Raw genomic sequence first — 20,409 nt, 5'->3', positions numbered from 1 at the left:
GCTCCTTTCATCAGTCATGGCTCAGAATCCAGATGCTCAGTCTGACCGGTCACTTCTTGGGTGACCTTGAGCACGTCCCTTAACTGTGCTGAGCCTCAGGCATACTGTTCATGAAATGGGCTGAACTGCCCCATGCTGTTCACTTTTCCAGAAAGTGATGAGGAGAATTTAATAATCAGGTGTAAGGATTACCATTTACCATCTACCTACCAAATCGTGATAGTTCCTAGCCAAACAAATCAGGCTGGAAAAGGTTAAATGGTGAATGAAAACTGAATGGGTAGCCAGGGGGCCTCTGGGCTTTCAGAGTATTATGTATAAGAGTGAAAAGAGCAAGAGATGCACAAGGGTTCAAATCCCATCGATTCTCCTTACCTGTGGGGCCATTTGTGCATCAGCTTTCTTATTAGTATGGTGCTGACATCAAAGTCTAGCTCACAGGTATATCTAAACAGCAAGTTAACCGAAATAGGTGTGTTCCATACACAATAGTCATTATTGTCATTATTTACCAACAATGCCCACCATTGATTGGGGCAGGGAGAGTTGATTGAATATTTTGATTGAATATTTTCCAGCTTCCTGATAATACCACCCCCCCCAGGGCCTCTGCATTTTTCTAGAGAAAGATTCTTTTTCATGTCATCAGTACCTTGCTCACAAGCTCTGAGAAGCCAGTAGGAAAGGTTTTTAAGCCACAGCACAAAGAGAACAGGGACCTACTCAAGGCCCCAGGACCAGCTGAGAGATGGTAAGAGAGCCCAGGTTTCCTGAATGTGACCATGTCAAGCCAGGACACTGCACTACGCTACAGGCTGAGAAGGGTTGGTCCAGCCCTGAGCTAAAAGGACTCCTGGCAGCAGCTTCTTAGGGACAGGGCTGAAGCAGCGGCAGCCTGGCACGGGCTCCTTCCAGAGCCTGCCCTGCTGGCCTGGGCCTCCCTGCCAGCTCTGCGACACAGCCCTTCCCATCCGGAGAGGCAGTGCTGGTGGTTACGAAAGCAAACACTTCTGGATTTCAAGGTCTCTTAGTTTTAAATTCACGACCTTCAATGCACTTAAAATACTGCTCTCCATTTCACAGGAGCCTTTCTGGAAGGGGGCGGAGGAGGACTGTGCCTGCTGTACCATGTGTCTCGCCTCCAAAAGCCTTCTTAGAAAGGTCACCTCGCCACCCAACACTGGCCACAGGCTAGGTGCCTCTTCCTTCCCCTTCTTTTTGCTGTTTTAATTTCATTCATTTGCTTTTTTGAAAAAGAATCCATGTGGCTTTATGAACTTATTCAGCCTCAGCCACCTTGTGCTGCATACCTAGGGGCTGAGTAGAGGCACAATCCCAGTGATCAACACTCAGCAGGAGGGAGAAGACAGGGCCAGATAAAAAGAGGTCAAGAGGCAGGAAGAGAACCAAGAGCAGGTTTGTCACCAAAATTAGGGATGGAGGCTCATAAAAAAGGGCATCAACAACTCAACTCAACTCACTCCAATAACTGTGGTTTCAAGCCTATTCTTCCCAGCAAAGTGGTCGACCAGCACTTCCCAGAGAAATATAAAGGAAGCCACACATGAAACATTAAAATGTTCTAACAGTCCCCTCATAAAGCTAAAAAGATACAAATAAACTAATTTTGATAGTATATTTTAGTTAACCCAGTATATCCAAAACCCAAGCATTTTTTAACATGCAATTAATATAAAATTATTAATGAGAAGTTTTACATTTTTATACTAAATCCTTGAAATTCATATATACTTTACACTTATGGTGCATCTCAATTCAGAAAAGTCACATGCCAAATGCCCAACAGCCATTTTTGGCTAATGACTACAATTGTGGGTAGCCCCAGGTATTGGCCATTCTAGGAAAACTAAGACTCTAACATGAGTGAGGTGCAGACCTGGGTTTGAGGAGTAGGGGAAACCTGTGGCACATTCCAACCAAACACATTAGGAAAAACTAGATTAAGGTGCCCAGGGGCACCCTAGGACACACCTAGTTTAGCAGAACCTGGAGACTCAGAAAATCTCCCAAATCAAGCACTCAAAAGATTAGACAATATAATAATAACAATGATAATTATGATTGTTATAAATTATAAGACAGATAATTAGAGCAAGCAGATCAGGAGACAGGAAGGGAAAGGAAAAGTACTGGGGAATGAGATGGATAAAATTATGTGTATATGTGAATATAGCATAATGAATTCCACTATTATGTGCAATTATAATGCACAAAAAATAAAAAAATAAAAAGAGATCAGAGAAGCCTAAGAAAGGATTGCTAAGAACAGACCATAGCACATGGCAATCAGAAGAGAGTAGATCCTGCTAGCCAGGTGTTGGGAGCCACTCTGGAAATACATGCCCTTAAATCCCGAGCAAGAGATACTGAACAATTACTGTGCCCCGCAATAACTTGGGCTTTACCTCCCTTCGGATAAGAGGCGTGGCTCCAGGAGTAGGCATCACCCAATGGGGTTGAGTTACACTCACCTGTTCCTTTGTAATCCTACCCCTTTGCTCTTTTGGGGATAGAATGTTCCATGGAACCTCCCCTTGTGTGTGCCCTATATAAAAATAAAGAATTCCAGTGGTTTTCTCTCTCTCTCTCTTTCATGGACCCCTAAGGTCAGAGCCATTCCCGGATTTTGAAAAGGTACTTCTGTGTGTTTGGTTGCCTGCTTCACCATTCTCTTGCATTATTAGAATAGTCAGATTTTGTAAACCCAGCCGTAGGTCCTCAGCTAGGATAAACCACAACAGCCAGGAAAGGCCGATGCGGATTTGCAAAGGCTTTAGAATCAGTGACGGGGAGAAAGTAGAAGATGGCTGTGAAGTGAATCGGAAAGAAAAACGTAAGACAATAGCTCAAAAGAACATTAATAGTCATAATTAGGATTGTTCACTTCAGTACTTACTATGTATTTAGCTAGGAGAAACTTTTCCATTTAAAATTTAGGAGAGGGAACTAAGTGTGTCTATAGGTAGGAGAGAGGTTTATCCAAGGAGGAAAATTCAGGAAATGCAGGTAAGAGAGAGAATCTGATGAAGAAATCTGTCAGAAGCATCCTAAAGGGGGAAGGTCGACAGTTCCCATAAAGGAGCTGAACTCAGAATATGTGAGCAAGAAGTGAAGATGTTGGGACTCTTATTCATTAAGAGTGTGTACCCTATATAAAATAGTACACAAGGTATTCAGGAAGGAAAAGTGAGGGTGGGGATGGAGAGAGCCTTTAGGTGGGAGAGAAGCTGCTTCAGGAGTCCGATCATGTCATTCCCCTGCCCCAACTCTTCCATGGCTCCTCGATGACAAGGGAATAAAACCCCAGCTCCTTAACATGGCAGGTATGGCGGTCCATGAATGGTTGATCTCGGCCCTTGTGTTCACATATCAGCTCTTGAGTCCTTAGTTACCTCAGCCTTTCCCCACCTTTTCCACCTCTGGTTGACTCACATCTCTTCTTCCCTAAAACCCACCTCTACTACTCAGTCCAAGCCACCCTGCCTGTCAAAATCCAGAGATCCACAATAACATTGCCTCATCTAGAAAGCTCACCTTGAACTTTCCTAGGTGAATAATCCATTCTGTTTCCTGCCATATGCTTCCATTACTACTGCCACCAACACCCAACGGGCAGGTCATAGCCTTCACTGTGTTCCCTGGGAGCTTTCACAGGGCTTGGCTTATATTTAATAAATGCCACTTCATGACAGCAGGAACCCTATGTTTTTGCTCACTGCTGTAAACTCTGTGGGGGTTTATAGTCCAAGATGAGGCACACAGTGGGTATTCGGTAAATATTTTTTGGATGGATGGATGGAAGGACGGATGAATGGACATCTGTCTATGCAATTAGGCCAAGTATCTAAATCTTCAAAAATTGGAATCATATTAAAAAATTCTTTTTTGTTTTTATTCTTCAGCAAATAGTATGGAACTCTATCCATAAGGAATATTTAAAATAATAATGATAATATTGATTGGGTCACTGATGGGCAATAATAATAATTTAGACTTGCATGTTACCTTTCTTCTAAGAAGATCAAACGCTTTAGAACAGAGGTTGCAAATTAATGGCTTGAAAAGTGTTGCATTTGGAAGCCTTTATGTAGGTCCTGGGTTCTCCAATCCTCCTCATTATCAGCTTACACCTTATTAACACTCAATTATCAGCTTATCCCAATAATGTTATCTACCCAGTCCCTGAAGGTATATAATATTCAGAAACCATTGCTTCCTCTTTACAGATGAGGAAACAGAAGGTGATGGCCGAAGTGACTCATTCTAACATAACAAAAGTCCTTGGAAAAGAGAAGACCATGTCCAGGTGTCCCTTACCTTAGCACTGCAGCCCGGGTCTGAGTGGCCAGGCAATAAGAACAGGCATACACCTTCCAAAGATTGTAACAAACTTGGATTTCTTAGACCAGCTTCTCCTTAGCCTAAGATACATATTGATTCCAATAAATTTAGGGAAAAGGGCATTCTATCCTAGTAAGCTCCCTGAACTTCAGTGACAGCCTTTTCCAAAGAGAAGTCCTTACAGAACAAATGACAATTTCCCCAAATAAGAGCCCAGTGTCTACATTTGTATATTCATAGAGGGCAAGAGGCTGAGTTGACGTGTCCATATATCAAAGTAAACCCCACTGAGAGTTCAAAATAACTATAATTTTGCCTTCAGAGCATCCCCATAAATTCCTCATCTGGCACAACCAAATCAAATCCCTCTCCATCCTCCATTCCCAGGTAGCACCTGCCCTGGATTCCTAACCCCATCCACGCCTGACATGAGAACAATAGTCCACATCCTGATTGCTCTCTGTCTTCAGGGAATCATCTGACTGTTTTCTTGATGAAATACCCAATGGTCACACAAACCTCTCAGATGCAGCCTGGTGAGTTATTGTGATGTGCTGGTCACAGACACTCCAACTTCACTAGTGCTAGGAAACTTTGATTCATCAAGAGGTCTGAACAACCCAAGAATGGTTAAGTGAAATGGGAGAGTTAAGTTAATGCTTTGTAACAGAGTATGGGTTGCAGAAAAGACCCTTCAGGTCGGGAGATGGTGGGCAGACTCACTTTGAAGAGAGAACTCCTTGCAGTAGAGGTGCAGAGATGAGCCACAAAGAAGTCTTTTGGAGAGATGAGCTCTGGCAATCTGGGACCTCAACTGATCAGTGCTTATTGAGCACCTTTATCACATCGTGGAACGTGCTAGGGTGTGGTGATGAAGACCCCATGGTTCATCACCCAGAGCTCACCAGGTGGTAGGACACGTAGACATACCTGCAATCCAAGGCCCTGTATGATATGAAAGGCAAACTAATTGCAGAGGGGACCAAAAGAACTGATTATTTTCTACAATCAAGTTGAGTTTATGGACTTTGGGAATTAAATCATCTTTTTTCAAGAAGATTAGGTCACAAGGAGTGAGGGACAACTTTGGTGAAGATGGCTTGGGCTGAAACATTATCTATGTATGTTCAATGCATAAAAACATTTTAGAATTTTCCTTTTAGGAACCAAGAGAGAGAAAATGCATTCATCCAGGAAGTAATTACTATTGAACTGAAGCAAATATTGACTCATGGCAGGTAATTGAACACCCAAAAGTGTGTAGATGAATACATGAGAATACAATCTCTTTAGGATTGGAGAATTGTCTGGAAAACTCACGAGCTCCTAATATGGTTTATTTGGATTTAAATGTAAATAACACCAATCTGGATTTTAAAAGATGAGCTAATAATTGACCACCTTCTTCTGTGAATAGTCCTCTATTCAAGGAACTCAAAGTATTTTCCATTTTAATCTTTGGATCCCTGCAACCTAACTCAATGCTTGGAAAATAAAAGTGTTCAATAAATGTTGAATGAATAAATGCCAGGATGAATGAACAAGCAAGTGAATGAACATGCAGAAGAGCATATAAAGTGGGTTCTAGTCGTCCTGCCTATATCCATTAATGCTTCTCTAGCTTTTGGGCAAGACATTTAGCTTTGAGGCAAGACTGTCACTGAGCCCCAGTTGCCTCATCTGCTACATGAAGAGGACAACAGAGACCTCTCAGGACTCTAGGATTAACTGACATGAGAAAATACTTTGGAAAGCACTGAAGAAATTTCCTTCTTCCATCTCCACAACATTCTCCAAGATCTACCAGCTGAATATGACTACTCCTTTTGCTGAAATGTCTAAATCAACGTGTCATTTGCACAATAAAGGAACACATATTATTGGAGGACCAGAGAGTCACCTTCAAACCACCTCTGTCCAGTTTGCCCTGAATGAGAACCGTCCAGTGAAATCCATTACTGGAAAAGAACATGCCTTCACCATCGCTTCCTATGCAGGGCAGCAATCATGAAATTCCTAATGCAGATCCATCACCAGAGATGTCAACATGGCCTTCCCTGCCACATGGAGCCCAGGAGTTTCTCAGTCTGCGACTTACAGGCAGTAAGTTCTATTGTTCTCGCACTGGATTTCCTGAGCCCTAGAATTAAGATGCCAGCTGGAGAGGCAGGCTTGTTCATGTGGAAAAGATGCTGATTTACCAACAACCTTTACACACGCACACACCCAAGCATGCACTGCTGACACTTGCCTGCCCCTGACAGGAGAACTGGGCCATGTGGTGACAATATTAATTAGACAATTGCTGCTGAAGAATGAATCTGTAAAACTCTCCACCTGCTTTTCCACGATACTCTGTTTGCACACAACAAGTTTTGGCGGGTCCAAATGGTAGGGCTATAGCTTTCTTCAGGATAGGTGTTTCAGAAGAAAGAGTGAGGATGCAGAGAGCACAAAGATGAACTTCTGGGTTGGAATCTGGCCTCTGGACCCTTTTTTTGCCAGTTACTCATTGTACAGAAGGTGAAGCAAAAGCCTAAATGCCATTTTCAGGGTTCTGCAGCAGTTTTATTAGGGAAGTAAGCATCTGCAAGAACATCCTAGAACTCAGGCTTGGCCTTCGCATGATCTGCATCCAAACCCCTGATCTGCCTTGGGCTAGCTGTGTGATCTTGAACCCTGTAGCTGTTTCCCCCTCTCCTAAGTTTCCTGTGGACTAGCCATGTCAATCACCTCATATCCTCAGGACAGGTATTTTCTCACAATTATTGCTTTGCTCGGATATATACCATCACCTGGAATCCTCCACTTTCCCACTTCTCCAAATTAGATCCATCCGAAAATTCTCAGCTCACATCTTCCATCTCCACAACATCCTCCAAGATCTACCAGCTGAATATGACTACTCCTTTTGGTGAAGTGTCTAACAACATTGCCAGGAATCTTCCCAATGTGTGTGGCAAAACTCCTTGAAGGTTGCAATTGTTTTTTTTTTTTTGTACATCTTTATATTAAAAAAAAAAAAAACACTTTTTCATCTGAAGGACTATTACTTCCTGGTCTATGCCATATGTCTTCTTTACAACTTTACACAACAAGCTGCAAATGATCAGAATTCAGTTTTCCTAGCAGGGGAATTGCCCAGTATATTTTAGGAATATGCCAAAAAATGATCTTGCCAGGCATGGTGGCACATGCCAGTAATCCCAGCAGCTCAGGAGGCTGAGGCAGGAGAATCACCAGTTTAAAGCCAGCCTCAGCAAAAGTAAGGCATTAAGCAACTCAAAGAGACCCTGTCTCTAAATAAAATACAAAGTATGGCTGGGGACATGGCTCAGTGGTCAAATGCCTCTAAGTTTGATCCAAGGTACCCCCTCCAAAAATTAATAAAGATCTTACTTGTGCCTGGTAGTGACTGAAAAGTCACTTAAAAAAACAAAAATAAAAACAAAACAAACAAACAAACAAACAAAAACACCAGCATCAATCCACTCCCAAATGAGCAATATACTCATTTAGTGGGCAAGTTGTTGGGGTTATTTTAAATATTTTATTCTAATTTGTCATATATGACAGCAAAATGCATTACAATTCATATTACATATATAGACAAAACTCAACTCAAAATGGATCAAGGACCTAGGAATTAAACCAGAGACCCTGCGTCTAATAGAAGAAAAAGTAGGCCCAAATCGCCATCATATCGGATTAGGCCCCTACTTCCTTAACAAGACTCCTATAGCACAAGAATTAAAATCAAGAATTAATAAATGGGATGGATTCAAACTAAAAAGCTTCTTCTCAGCAGAAGAAACAATCAGTGAGAGCCTACAGCTTCAGAGCCCACAGCCTACAGAGAGAGCCTACAGCTTAGGAGCACATTTTTACCACTTGCACATCAGACAGAGCACTGATCTCGAGGGTACTTAAAGAACTCAAAAAGCTAACCTCCAAAAAATAAATAACCCAATCAATAAATGGGCCAAGGAACTGAACAGATACCTCTCAGAACGTGATATACAATCAATCAACAAATATATAAAAAAATGTTCAACATCTCTAGCAATTAGAGAAATGCAAATCAAAACTACTCTAAGATTTCATTTCACTCCTGTCAGGGCAAGTTGTTTTTGATGGGTGCCATGTAGCAGCATCCATGCCGACCTCTGCAGTCACTTACAGTCACTGCTCAGATCATGAACTGGTTTCCAAGGAACACCTACATCAGAGTTTCTAAAGGAGCTGACCTGAAAGGCAGCTTCTGTCTCAACTCTAGAACTCCCAAAGCAATGCCTTAAAGACTGATCCCTATGATCTGGGTTTTAACAAGCTCCCCTCACGAGTCTCAGGTAGATTAACATTTAAGAGCTAAAGCTCCAGGACAGAGATCTTACGGTGGCCATGTGGCTCTAAACTCACATCTGCTGTAGCACATTACTAAGAGGGCTGTTCACCCAGTGTCTGGAGAGGAGAAGGAAAATGAGCAAGAGATGGCACAGTGCTTTCCAGAGGATGAGAAAGAACAGGCGTCATTGCGCCTGGAGAAGATGTGGTTATGGAGGTCCCCATTGACATTCTCCCAATCCCCAGAGCCTCCTAAGGATTATAATAGTCCTAGTTCTCATCTGTGGTGGGGGCCCCGCAGGGGACTGTGGAAGTGTGTGTGCCACTCATGGGGTAGCCAGTGTTCCATAGGCACTAAATGGAAGAGTCAGGTGCAGAAAACAGAACTGATCTCCATCCAGAAGCTTCCATCTGAAGGTCCCAGGAGGTCAAAAATGCATGAACAAGTTGCCACAGCCCGGCTGGCTGGGCAAAATAACCGGGGGGTGATGAATGACTTGTGTACGTTGATACAGCAGGAGTGAGAGCCCTTTATTGTAGGACAGGAGTGGTATTTATACATTTTACACAGCTTATCTAATTAGCATAAAATAGATACAGCAGTCAACCAATAAGGAATCTCCACACTTAATGGCTTGTTTTTGTTACTTCACAAACCACTCCCTCTGGCATTTTGCCAGGCACCATGCAGACTTGTTTACAGACTCTAACATTTCTCTGGCAAAATAACAGGTGCCAATCTGACTTGTTTATAGACCTTAACAACAAGTGATGCACTTCTGTAGGTTCCTTTTCCCTCTGAGATTTAGAGAATCCTTCTTTACATTAGGCTCCAGTGTAAACAGCTGTTGACCTTTAAAAAAATGTCTGTCAGAAAGGTGACTACGGAAATTAAGAGGTGTGCATGAACTAGGAGCGTGGCAGTCTTGACCTGGCTGGCATCTCCATAAAGCGCAGCAACGTGGCTTCAAGGGAAAGGGGCTGGATGTGGAGTCCAAGGGCTGTGATTTGGGTCCTGGCTTTTAAGGCTACAAAGGTAGCACTGGAGTCCAACATCTTAGCACCCGGTCTCCAGTCTCCCCATCTGTGCCACTGCCACCGTCATACCCACCTTGCTCATATCCCAGAATTGTTATGAAAAGCCCAGTAGGGGAACCTGCATCCAAGTACTTGCAGGGCTGGGGAAATAGCTCAGATGGCAGAGTGCTTGCCTTGCATGTACAAGACCCTGAGTTCAATCCCCAGCACCACAAAAACAAAAGGAAAGTACCTTGTAATACATAAATTGTTTAAGAAAATCTTTTAAATTTAGTGATAAATATAATTCCACAAGCATTTCATTGGTGCTATATTTTCCGAGTTCCTTTTTTAATTCAGATGGAATTCATGTTTTATGAAGATAGTATTGCTTTCTGAATCATTTTTTATTGAGCCAAGTGATAGGGGAATTTTTTTTTTTTTTGAGGAAATGTGGGGAGATCCAATGTATGCCTTAGAACCTTTAGGATTTGACCCATGTGTTTAGTTTAATTTACCTGTTAATTCTTAAAAATCAGAAAGGCAGCTTAGCATGGTGGTTTACACTTGTAATCCCAGTGGCTCGGGAAAGTCAGGCAGGAGGATCACAAGTTCAAAGCCAGCCTCAGCAACTTAGCTAGGCCATAAGCAACTCAGCAGGACCCAGTCTCCAAGTAAAAAATGTAAAAAAAAGGGCTGAGGATGCGGTTCAGTGGTTGAGCGGCCCTGGGTTCCATCCCCAGTACCAAAAATAAAATAAAATAAAAAAGACAAAAGAAACACATAAAAAAAGACAGGGAAAAAAAAAAGGCATGACAACCGGAAGGGCCCAAGCGGGGGGGGGGGGGGGAACTCCTGACAGGAGGAAGGGATGGCCAAAGTGCCTCAGCTGACCATCACATCAGGGCACCGGGGAGAAGGACTGGTGACGGTTCCCGGTTCCCTGGGGACTGGGGTGTGCCTCTGTGGAAGAGCATGTGCTGAGCATGGGCAAGGCCCTGAGTGCCACCCTGGCACCAAAAAAACAAAAAGCGCCTTGTAACTCCACTCAGCCCAGGACGGACTCTGGGACTTGAGTGGGGAGAGGACTCGCCACCTTGTTTTGTTCTGCATGGATTCCAGCAGCCATTTTTCTAATAGGAGAAAACACCCTCTGGATAGAATCTCATTGGAGATCTCAGCTACAGCTTAGAAACTGGCCAAGCGCTCTCTGCCTCTCCTGGCCAGGGCTCCGTTCACGGCCTTTTCCTCAATGCCCTGGTGAACTGAGTGGGCTGAGGACAAGAGGGCAGGTGCAAGAGGAGCCGAGAGGAGTGCTTTCCCTGCTTAGGATGTGTGGGTCCTGCTTCTCACTCAGTCATCTCTGGCTTGTCGCCAGAAGTCTTGAGTTTCCGAGGAAACTAGGTACTCGTGACTTAACCTCGAAGAACAAGGCTTTGAGGCCCTCATTACATTATCATGGGTATTACTTTCATGGGGATGAAGTTGCATTTCAAGCGTTTTTAGACTTGTTCTGTTCAGTTATACATGACAGTAGAGTGTATTTTGACATATCGGACCTACATGCAGTAAAACTTCCCATTCTTGTGGTTGTACAAGATGTGGAGTTTCACTAGTCATGTATTCATATATGAGCATAGGAAAGTTATATCCAATTCATTCCACTGCCTCTCCTAGTTCCGTCCCCACCTCTCTTCCCTTCATTCCCAATTGTCCAATCCAATGAACTTCTTTTATTGTGCACCAGGTAGAAGTGTTTGGGGCACATTATTTTATTCCTCCTTGACAACACTTTGGGGAGGGTGCTCTTATAATTTCCTTATTATAGATGACTAACCGAGAGTTGGAGATATCAAGTAGCCGCATAGCCTTCATCAAGGACCAGGACTAACACTCAGATCGGCTACACCCAGGTTACCTCTTGTGCAAGAAGTGCTGTGAAACTGAGAGAACTCAGAACTGGTATATGAGACCTGCTTCTCAAAAGAAAGGAACAATACTGTCAGCCCCTACATCCCTGTATCCACAGGTTCCCTTTCTGCAAATTCAACCAACCATGGATGAAATATTTGAAAAAAAAATGCCTCTGTACTGAACATGTACTTTTTCTTTTCTTTTTTTTTTGAGAGAGAGAATTTTTTAATATTTATTTTTTTAGTTTTCGGTGGACACAACATCTTTATTCCATTTTTATGTGGTGCTGAGGATTGAACCCATGCCAGGTGAGCGCGTTACCGCTTGAGCCACATCCCCAGCCCCAGACTTTTTCTTACCACTAGTCCATAAACAATATAGTGCAGCTACTATTTATATAACATTTGCACTGTAGTAGCTACAACCCATCCTGCTCAGACCTCACCCACAGAACCTATCAAAGCCAAGATAAAACCAAAACGCTGCTGTAATTCATTCTCTTCTTCTACATGGCTCTTTATTACCTTTCCAGAGCACCCTGCTCTGCACCCCACCGATCCTCAGGATGGAGGCACCAGGTGTCCTTCACCTCATCACAGTGTCTGGGCCCAAGGGCAAGGCACAGGGTGCAGCAGGGATGGAAAGCTAAGGCTTTGAGTCCGTGTCTGGAATCCAAATTCAACTCTGCCACTTCTAGCTGTGTGATGCTGGGAAGTCACTCGGACCCCCAAACACAAGCTTTCCCAACTATAAAAGGACACCTCATAAAGCGTAAAAGAGAAAGCTATGAGAAACACCCGAGCAGTGGCAGGGCAGAGAGGCTAAGAGCCCAGAGACGCGCACTGCAGTGGGGCTGTGCCACATGCCAGCCACAGGACCTCCAGCAAGGTGTTTCATCAAGACTCAGTGTTCTTGTCTGTAAGGACTGGAGATTTGACCCGTGGTCCTGATGAGGCTGTCTGCTCCTCCCATTCTAGACTGACCTTTGCAGGGGGTCCCAGGTGGAGCTGGACAGCCCGGGCCCCTCCCCAGGGAAGGAAGAAGCAAGGCATCTGAGCCCTCAGTTCCCCAATAGCAATACTCACAATGCTTATGAGCCTCTCTGGATAGGGAAGAGGTTCCTTCTGACTTTGTACTACAAGGGTGGAATAGTTGGACCAATCAGTGAGCCTGAGAGAAGGACCTGCGCAGTGTGAGCTGGTCCCTTCCTGGTTTTCCCTTTCAGATCAGCCCAGCTATAGGACTGATGAGCTCCTACTCTTTGTCAGGCCCCATGTGAGGCTCTGGGGAACAGCACCAAATAGAACAGACACAGATCCAAACAAATAAGCTTTTAGAAATGCATACTATCAGGTCAAATAGTAATAAGCAACAATAAAAAAATGAGATAAAGTAGAAAACAGTGACAGAGAGAGCAGCTCTTTCAGACAATGGTTGGGGAGGCCTCTCCAAGGAGACAGCAGCTGAGCAGTGACCTGAATAGTGCCAGAGAGGGGACAGCATGTACAAAGATCCTGAGGTCAGAGTGAGCACAATGCTCAAGTAACCCCAGGAAGGGCCCCATAGCTGTGTGAGCAGGGAGGGGGTAGGGGGGTGGAAGGAGGTGAGCACTGGGCGGGCACATCATGGACAACCTGTGAGGCAGAGATAGAAAGCTTGGTGATTTCTTCTAATAAGAAACCATGAGGAGTTTGAACAGAGAGATTCATACTTTTAACCATCACTCTGGTTGCTGGGTGGAGAAACTGTGGTGGTGAGAGAGTACAAAGAAAGCAGACAGGAAGGTGTTCAGGTTGTCCATAGGGAAATGAGGATGGCTGGAATCACCAATGGTGGTGGAGGGCTTCAGTATGATTGGAAGTGAGCTAGGATTTGTTGGAAGGTTTTCATTGAAACTTCACGTCCAGCTGGAAGGAAAGTGAGAGAGACCGGGTGGTGGGAGTGTTCAAGGGCCTCTGCCTGAATAGGTGCTGCTGTTTGACCACTTGGGGGCTCTGGGGTTTAGGACCCTGGGAAGCGGCAGGTTTGGCCCTGGGTGTTTGGTGGGAACTGAGGGCTCAGATGCCTTGCTTCTTCCTTCGCTGGGGAGGGGCCCGGGCTGTCCAGCTCCACCTGGGACCCCCTGCAAAGGTCAGTCTAGAATGGGAGGAGCAGACAGCCTCATCAGGACCACGGGTCAAATCTCCAGTCCTGCAGCTGTGTGCTCCTACTTCCCAATTACTCCAAACTGGAAAGGAAAGATCATTTAGAAGTTCCCCAAGCTACAACACTACTGATGAGTTATAACATGGAAGTTCTCAACCTGTAACCCGAGTTCATACGTAAGGAACCTGTGAAAATATTTGCACACTTGGAATTTCTGCAAAACTAAATCAATCCCACCTCTCTTCCAGCTCTGTAATTACCTTCACTCCTTCCAGACGGGCTGGAAATTGACAGACAGAGGAAGTCCTATCGGAGAAGGCCTAGGGAACAAGGCCACCGTAAAAGCTTCTTGATTCCTCTCTCCTGGTGTGACCCACCTAACCCCACTGACAACCCAGCACCAGAATTCTCTCTCTAGAGAGAGCTCATCAGGAATGGACATGGTAACCAAAAGGCAGGAGACATGGAACACTGAGAGAGTTGACAGTTACTGACCCAGGCACTGCTCACAGTGATTTATAATCATCCCATTTCATCTGTGTGCTCTAACCTCACATCTTACAGATGAGAAAAATTAAAGGCTGGGGAAATTAAGCAACTTGCCCAAGATCCCCTGTTAGGAAGGCAGCATCTGAAGTCTAGCCCAGGCCTTTCGATTCCAAGGCCCAGGCCCTGAGCCACAAGCTTCTTATCACACCCTACTAGAAGCTTCTGTTTCCCAATGCACCCTCGTCACTCTTAGCAAGATGTCTCTGCTTCCTCCGCTCTGGTACATGTCCACCCCCACCCGACTGTCAGTCTCTATTTTGCACGGAGACTGGTGGGTCTTGACAAATGGAAAGGGATTGTGCAATTAGACACTGTCAGGAGCAATTGCCTGCTGTGGGGGGAATGAGGAGAGCGTGTGGCTTAGCGCCTGCTCTAAGTTTGACAGGGCCCTGGTGTGACTCACAGGCGCACACGGGGGTGGGGGTTACTGAGAGCAGCAGCACAGGAGGCTGCCTGTCAATGTCCCAGCCAGGAGCTGCCTGCAAATGCTTCTGGCTCCGTTGAGACGGCTGAACTTGAGCCCAGCCCAGCAATCAGGCACATTAGTCTAGTCCTTCCAGCCCTGAACTAAAAGGTTCTGGTCCCTGCACAAGTAAGAATTCTAATTCAATCTGAAAATACACACTGACCTTAGGTGATGCAGCCTGTCTCCTGAGAAGATTTGGGGGAAAGGAATGGAACAAGGAGATTTAAATAGCAGATAATTACAAACATGTTGTTTTTGGCTTAGAAAGTATTGTATGGCTTTTCATTATTATTATTGTTGTTGTTGTTGTTGTTATTTGGAGAGTTGCTTTAGTTTTCAGATTATATCTCAAGTTTTCAAGTCAAAGTCTTTCCTTGGTTTACAATCCTTCAGGAGTGTTCCACTGCAATGGGGGAAGCTGTCACCACCTGGACCCTGCTCTCTAGCTGTACCCAGTGAAATGGGCTACAGTAGCAATATTTTTGGAGTTCCCAGAATGCTCTGCCTTCCCCTCTTGCTGTGCTTTAGGTGAGTGTCCACAGGGGGGCACTGTTGGAAGGTGCAGTGAATCTTTGTGAAGTGGGGCCCTGTGGAGGGTCTTTAGGTCACTGGAGGTGTGTCCTTGAAGGGGGTTGTGGGACCTGCACCCCTCTCCTTCCTCTTTCTCTCTCTTTGCTTTCCTGGCATATAAGATAAGCAGTCTGCTTGGCCATGTGCTCTGGTCATTAATTATGGATTGGAACCTCCAAAACCCTGGGCCAAAATAAACGTTTTCTCTTTATCAGTTAATGATGTCAGGGATTTTGTTATAGTAATGAGAAACTGACAATACATCTCTTCTTCCGGTAATTCAACTTCTCTTTCCTAGTGGGAACCTCTATTGCCCAGGAGCACTGCTCCTTGTCTGTATCTGCCCAAGGAGAGGCCAGGGATCAGGACCTGCCAAAGTCTCTCCTTCCCTTCCCCTCAACTGGGAGGCCTGGTGACCTGGGTGAAAGTGCCTCATCACAATACTTGCTATCTGGAGGCTGCCAGAGAGGTGTCTGCCTTTACCTAGATCCCCAAGGTCAATGGAACACATGGACGGAATACTTTGAGAACTGTTTCCCCACCCCATGACCCACAGTGGAGAAATCCTGCCTCAGTGGGCTCACCTAGAAGACAGCAGGTCTGAAACAGACAGAGAAAGGTGCCTGGCAATTGTATCTGGCCACCTGGAGCCAGTCATGCTTGCAGGCCCTGAACTTTAGAGACTCTAAGTAACGTATTTAAAATGTTTTTTTTTTCTTTCTCTTTAACTATTTTGGGTTTATTTTCTATTATTTGCAATGAAAATAAAAGAAAGGTTTTCAAATGCACTTGTCTTTTCCATTTTCAGTGGTGCTTTTGCATGAGCTATTCCTGGTCCTTGTCCACCAGATCTGGCCAAGGCTCAGGTCAAGTGACCTCACCTCTGAGAAGCCTTCTGTCCATGCTGTCTCCACAGACAGCTAGGAGGTCACGATGTGGCGTTCCCAAAGCACTGTGATGTCACACCGTGCAGTAATCCCTGGTGGGTACAGGTACCTCCCTGATCTGGTTTGAGTGTGTCCTCCAAAGGTTCATGTGCTGGAAGTTTGGTCTTCAGGTGGCCATGGGGGAGATTGTAGGGGAAGCCTAGTAGAAGGTGGTTTTGTCATTGGGGTTGGCACTGTCAGAAGCAATTATTGTAATTCTCATGTCCCCATTATTTCATTGTGATCAGGTCACCATAAAGAAAGAGAATGATCCCTGCATTGCTCTGGCAATGAAGGGGGTTGTGGGACCTGCACTTCTCCCCCTTGCTCATGTTCCTACAATGATGCTGTCAGTCATGTTGTGATATAACTCTGAAGCTCACTTCAAGACCAAGATGCTGGCACCAAGCTCTTGAATCTACAGAACTGTGAGCTAAATAAACTTTCCTTTATAAAGTTCCCTGCCTCAAGTATTTGGTTAGAGTAACAGAAAATCAACCAATACATTCCCCCTCTAGCCTGGGTGCTTAGGAGAGAAAGGGGGTTTGTTCCCCATATCCTTAGTCCAAAACAGATGACAGAAGGAAGGGATAGCAGAACTTGAGGTTCCAGAGCAGGCAAAGAAGCCTGAAAAATGGATTTAGAGGAAAAAAAGAGGAAGATACCCAGCCACCAAGTGTCCTCTCTATAAGGGATAAGAGAGTCTACAGGGGGAGATTGAGGGACTCTGAGACCATTAGCTACCCCACACCTGATCCTGCCTTAGAAAACAGTTCTTCTATTAAACTCACCTGAGTTGCCTCATTGGCATACACTCTTTGTTTCCTGCCTGGACACTGGCTGAAACATGTAGCTATTCCAGGATTCCCTCCCCTCTTCCCACCCAGCCAAGGCTTGAAAGAGACGCATGGCTGGTGGTCTCCAAGGCCCAGCAGAGGATGCAGAATGCTGAGAGCTGATTGGGCCAAGAAGAACAAGAAGCCTCAATGGTCTGCACCACAGCACATAGCAACAGAGCTAAGAATAGGCGTCTGGCCTCCTGCCACCCACCCACCCACAGCCTCTCCTCTATCCTTCATTGAAGGTACACTACACAGGGCCCTCCCTTAGAAAGACCAACTTCTACCCCAAGGGAAATGACTCCATTTCATTAAGCTAACTAATGTTACTCCTGAATGAAGGGGGCGTCTGGGGGTGTCTTTTGGAAGGAGAAGGAAGATCTGAGCAAAATAAGTCAATCCAAAGGAAAGAGCAGACCCAAACTTACAGGCTCAGGGGAGCCCATGCTGGCTCACCTCCAGAATTTCAGATACAGTCAGCAGTTTCCCAGTGGCCCCTGCCTGTCCTGCGCCTGCAGTCCACACTGAGCAAGGCTGCTCCTGCTGCCCAACGCCTCCCCAGTCCTCTGCGGCACCAGCCCTGCAGAAGGTGTCCTGGCTGGGCGGTGACCCCAGGCTGGGCTGCACTCCAGCTCTGCCACTAGCTAGCTGTGTGACCTTAAGCAACCCACTTTCCCTTTCTGGCCAAGATTTTCTCCTCTGTAAAACGAGGACAACAAATCCGGGCCTCTAGGGGACTTCCATCTCCAAGTCGCTGGGTTTTAGTGACTTCCCAGCTGTGTTTCTGCTTTGGGTAGTGCAGACTGTATGCGGCATGGCAGAGCGTTTGTCCTTCCTGGCTGCTGGCATCGATGTCATGGTGAACACCTTTCCGCTCATTTCCAGTTGCCCCTTGGAGAGCAGTTCTACCCTGGGTAAAGCTTTCATCCAGAAAGGGCAGAGACATTTGGGAGGGAGTGCCACGTTTCTCTACAACTCCCTGGCCCCTCCCTCGTGAAAAGGAAGGGTACCTTTACAGGGCTCCGGGGAATTTTTTTGCCCAAATAATTGTTATAGATGAATTTATGTCCCCCCAAATTCACAGGTTGAAATATAATCCCCAGGGTGATGATGTTCAGAGGTAAGGGCTTTGGAGGTGATTAGGTATAAGAGCAGAGTCCTCATAAATGGGATTAGTGCCATTATAAAAGAGACCCCAGAGAGCTCTCTTGTCCCTTCCTCCATGCGAGAACACAGTGAGAAGATAGCCATCTGTGAGCTAGGAAGTGCACACGTACGAAGACCTGGCCATGCTGGCCCCCGATCTTGAACTTCCAGTCTCTAGAACTGTGGAATATGAATTCCTGTTTGTTATAAGCTGCCCGTCTTTGATACTTTATTAAAGCAGCCAGATACACTAAGATGCCAATGCAGGCAGGTTATCTCAGGAAGTTAGAGCAAGTGGGGTAATGAGGTCTGTAGTTGGCACTTAATCCATATGGAAAGAAGACTTTGACTCTCTAGCATCCAATGACATTGCTAACACCAGTCAACAAAATATAGGGTTTGGCTCCCAAGGTGGGTGGATGTGGCACATTACTCATCAACCGAACCATAAAAAAAAGGAAGACTAACTCAAAGACCTTTAAGACAGGGACTAAAAATTTACTTCCTTCCTGGAGCATTCCGTCCCTTCTAAAATGACCTCATTTGCATTTCCAAAATGGAGCCTTATTGTGAAGGAGAAGGGCTCGCCTTGGCTTCTTCTTAAAGATGACATAGCACTTGTCAAGTGTCCTTCCAGACACTTCATCTTGTGAGACCTGGTATGATGCTCATCATGATTCTGAAGAAGAGCAGCAAGGGACATGGCAGGGCAAGGTGGAGAGACTCTGTAACTCACATTGATCAAAGATGGAATTTCCCCTAAACTTCTGGTCTGCCCAGGGACAGACTAGAGGGGATAGGGAGAGAGCTGGATTGCCAAGGGCCACCCCTTATGTAGTGCTACCTTAAGAGTAGCTCTGCATGCAAAGTCGTACTTGAGAAGGAGAGGTGGCTAGGTACCTGGTGGTGACAGAGACCAGGCTCAGTGAGTTTGGTGGAGGGGGCTTCTGGGGAGAAGTGGAGACTCCTGGGTAACATCAGCTCTTCATGAGGAAGAATTGCATTCAGTCATCCCTGATGATTGCGGAAGAGAAGGTGGGAAGGTAGAAGGAGGCCTTGCTGGCAGGGTTCCATTCTAGTAGCACTAGGAAAGAATGAATCCTTGGGAGGAGCTCAAAGATGGAAGCTCCTCCTCCCGTATTCCTGGGCACCACCAGCCTCAGCAACACGGGGCTCCAGTCCCAAACCTCCCTAAGACCAAAACCAGACTCACGGTTAAGATTGATTGCTCAGCAGAATACAACAGACACTAGTATGGCAGTATGTAAAAACGTGGATGTGTAACCGATGTGATTCTGCAATCTGTATACAGGGTAAAAATGGGAGTTCATAACCCACTTGAATCAAATGTATGAAATATGATATGTCAAGAGCTTTGTAATGTTTTGAACAACTAATAAAAAAATTTAAAAAAAAAAGATTGATTGCTCAAAAGCCTCACTCTTCCTATTGACACAATTTCTATGTCCAATATGGGCCAACAGTGCTAAGAAGGAAACCAGATATCCAGGGAGAGTGAGTGATCTATGCTGAAGCCCGGACTAGACTGCACCACTTCAGTCATTAAAAATTCATGAAGTGCCCTTCTGCAAAAAAGAGCTATACCAATTCCCCTAAAGGGAGAATGTCAATATGGCTTTTTTGGTCCTGCCAAGGGTTTATTAATGCTCTGATTAGGTGAGAAGTAGTTGCTTCCCTGTGTTTAAAGAGAAGAGTGAGAAAATACAGGAATCCTAGCTTCCCTCTTTCTCCATAAGGCAAAATTTCAAATAATAAGCAAATCTACAACAGATGGACTGGTTTTTAGCACTCCTGAGGGGGAGAGGATGGAGCCAGTCTGTCTCTGTCTCTCTCTAAATCTAGAGAGAACGTGAGCCAGCCTGAGTGAGAGGGTGTCTGCCTATGTGTGTGTGAGAATCAGGGAGAGGGAGAGAGGCTGAGGAGGGGGGACGGGCAAAGGAGAGAGGGAGGAAGGAGGACCACCAGAAGGAGAAAAAGAAACAGAACCATAACCCAGGAGAGACCATAGAGAACAACCAGGCCCAACAAGGGAGAAGTCAGACATAGAATGGGGTGGTTGGAGGGAGGGAAGGAAGGTTAAAAAAAAAATCTAGAAAACAAAGCAAAAAAA

This window comes from Callospermophilus lateralis, chromosome 4 (genome assembly GCF_048772815.1).
Source record: "Callospermophilus lateralis isolate mCalLat2 chromosome 4, mCalLat2.hap1, whole genome shotgun sequence".
NCBI classification, from domain to species: Eukaryota; Metazoa; Chordata; class Mammalia; order Rodentia; family Sciuridae; genus Callospermophilus; species Callospermophilus lateralis.
This window is presented reverse-complemented; position numbering follows the sequence as displayed.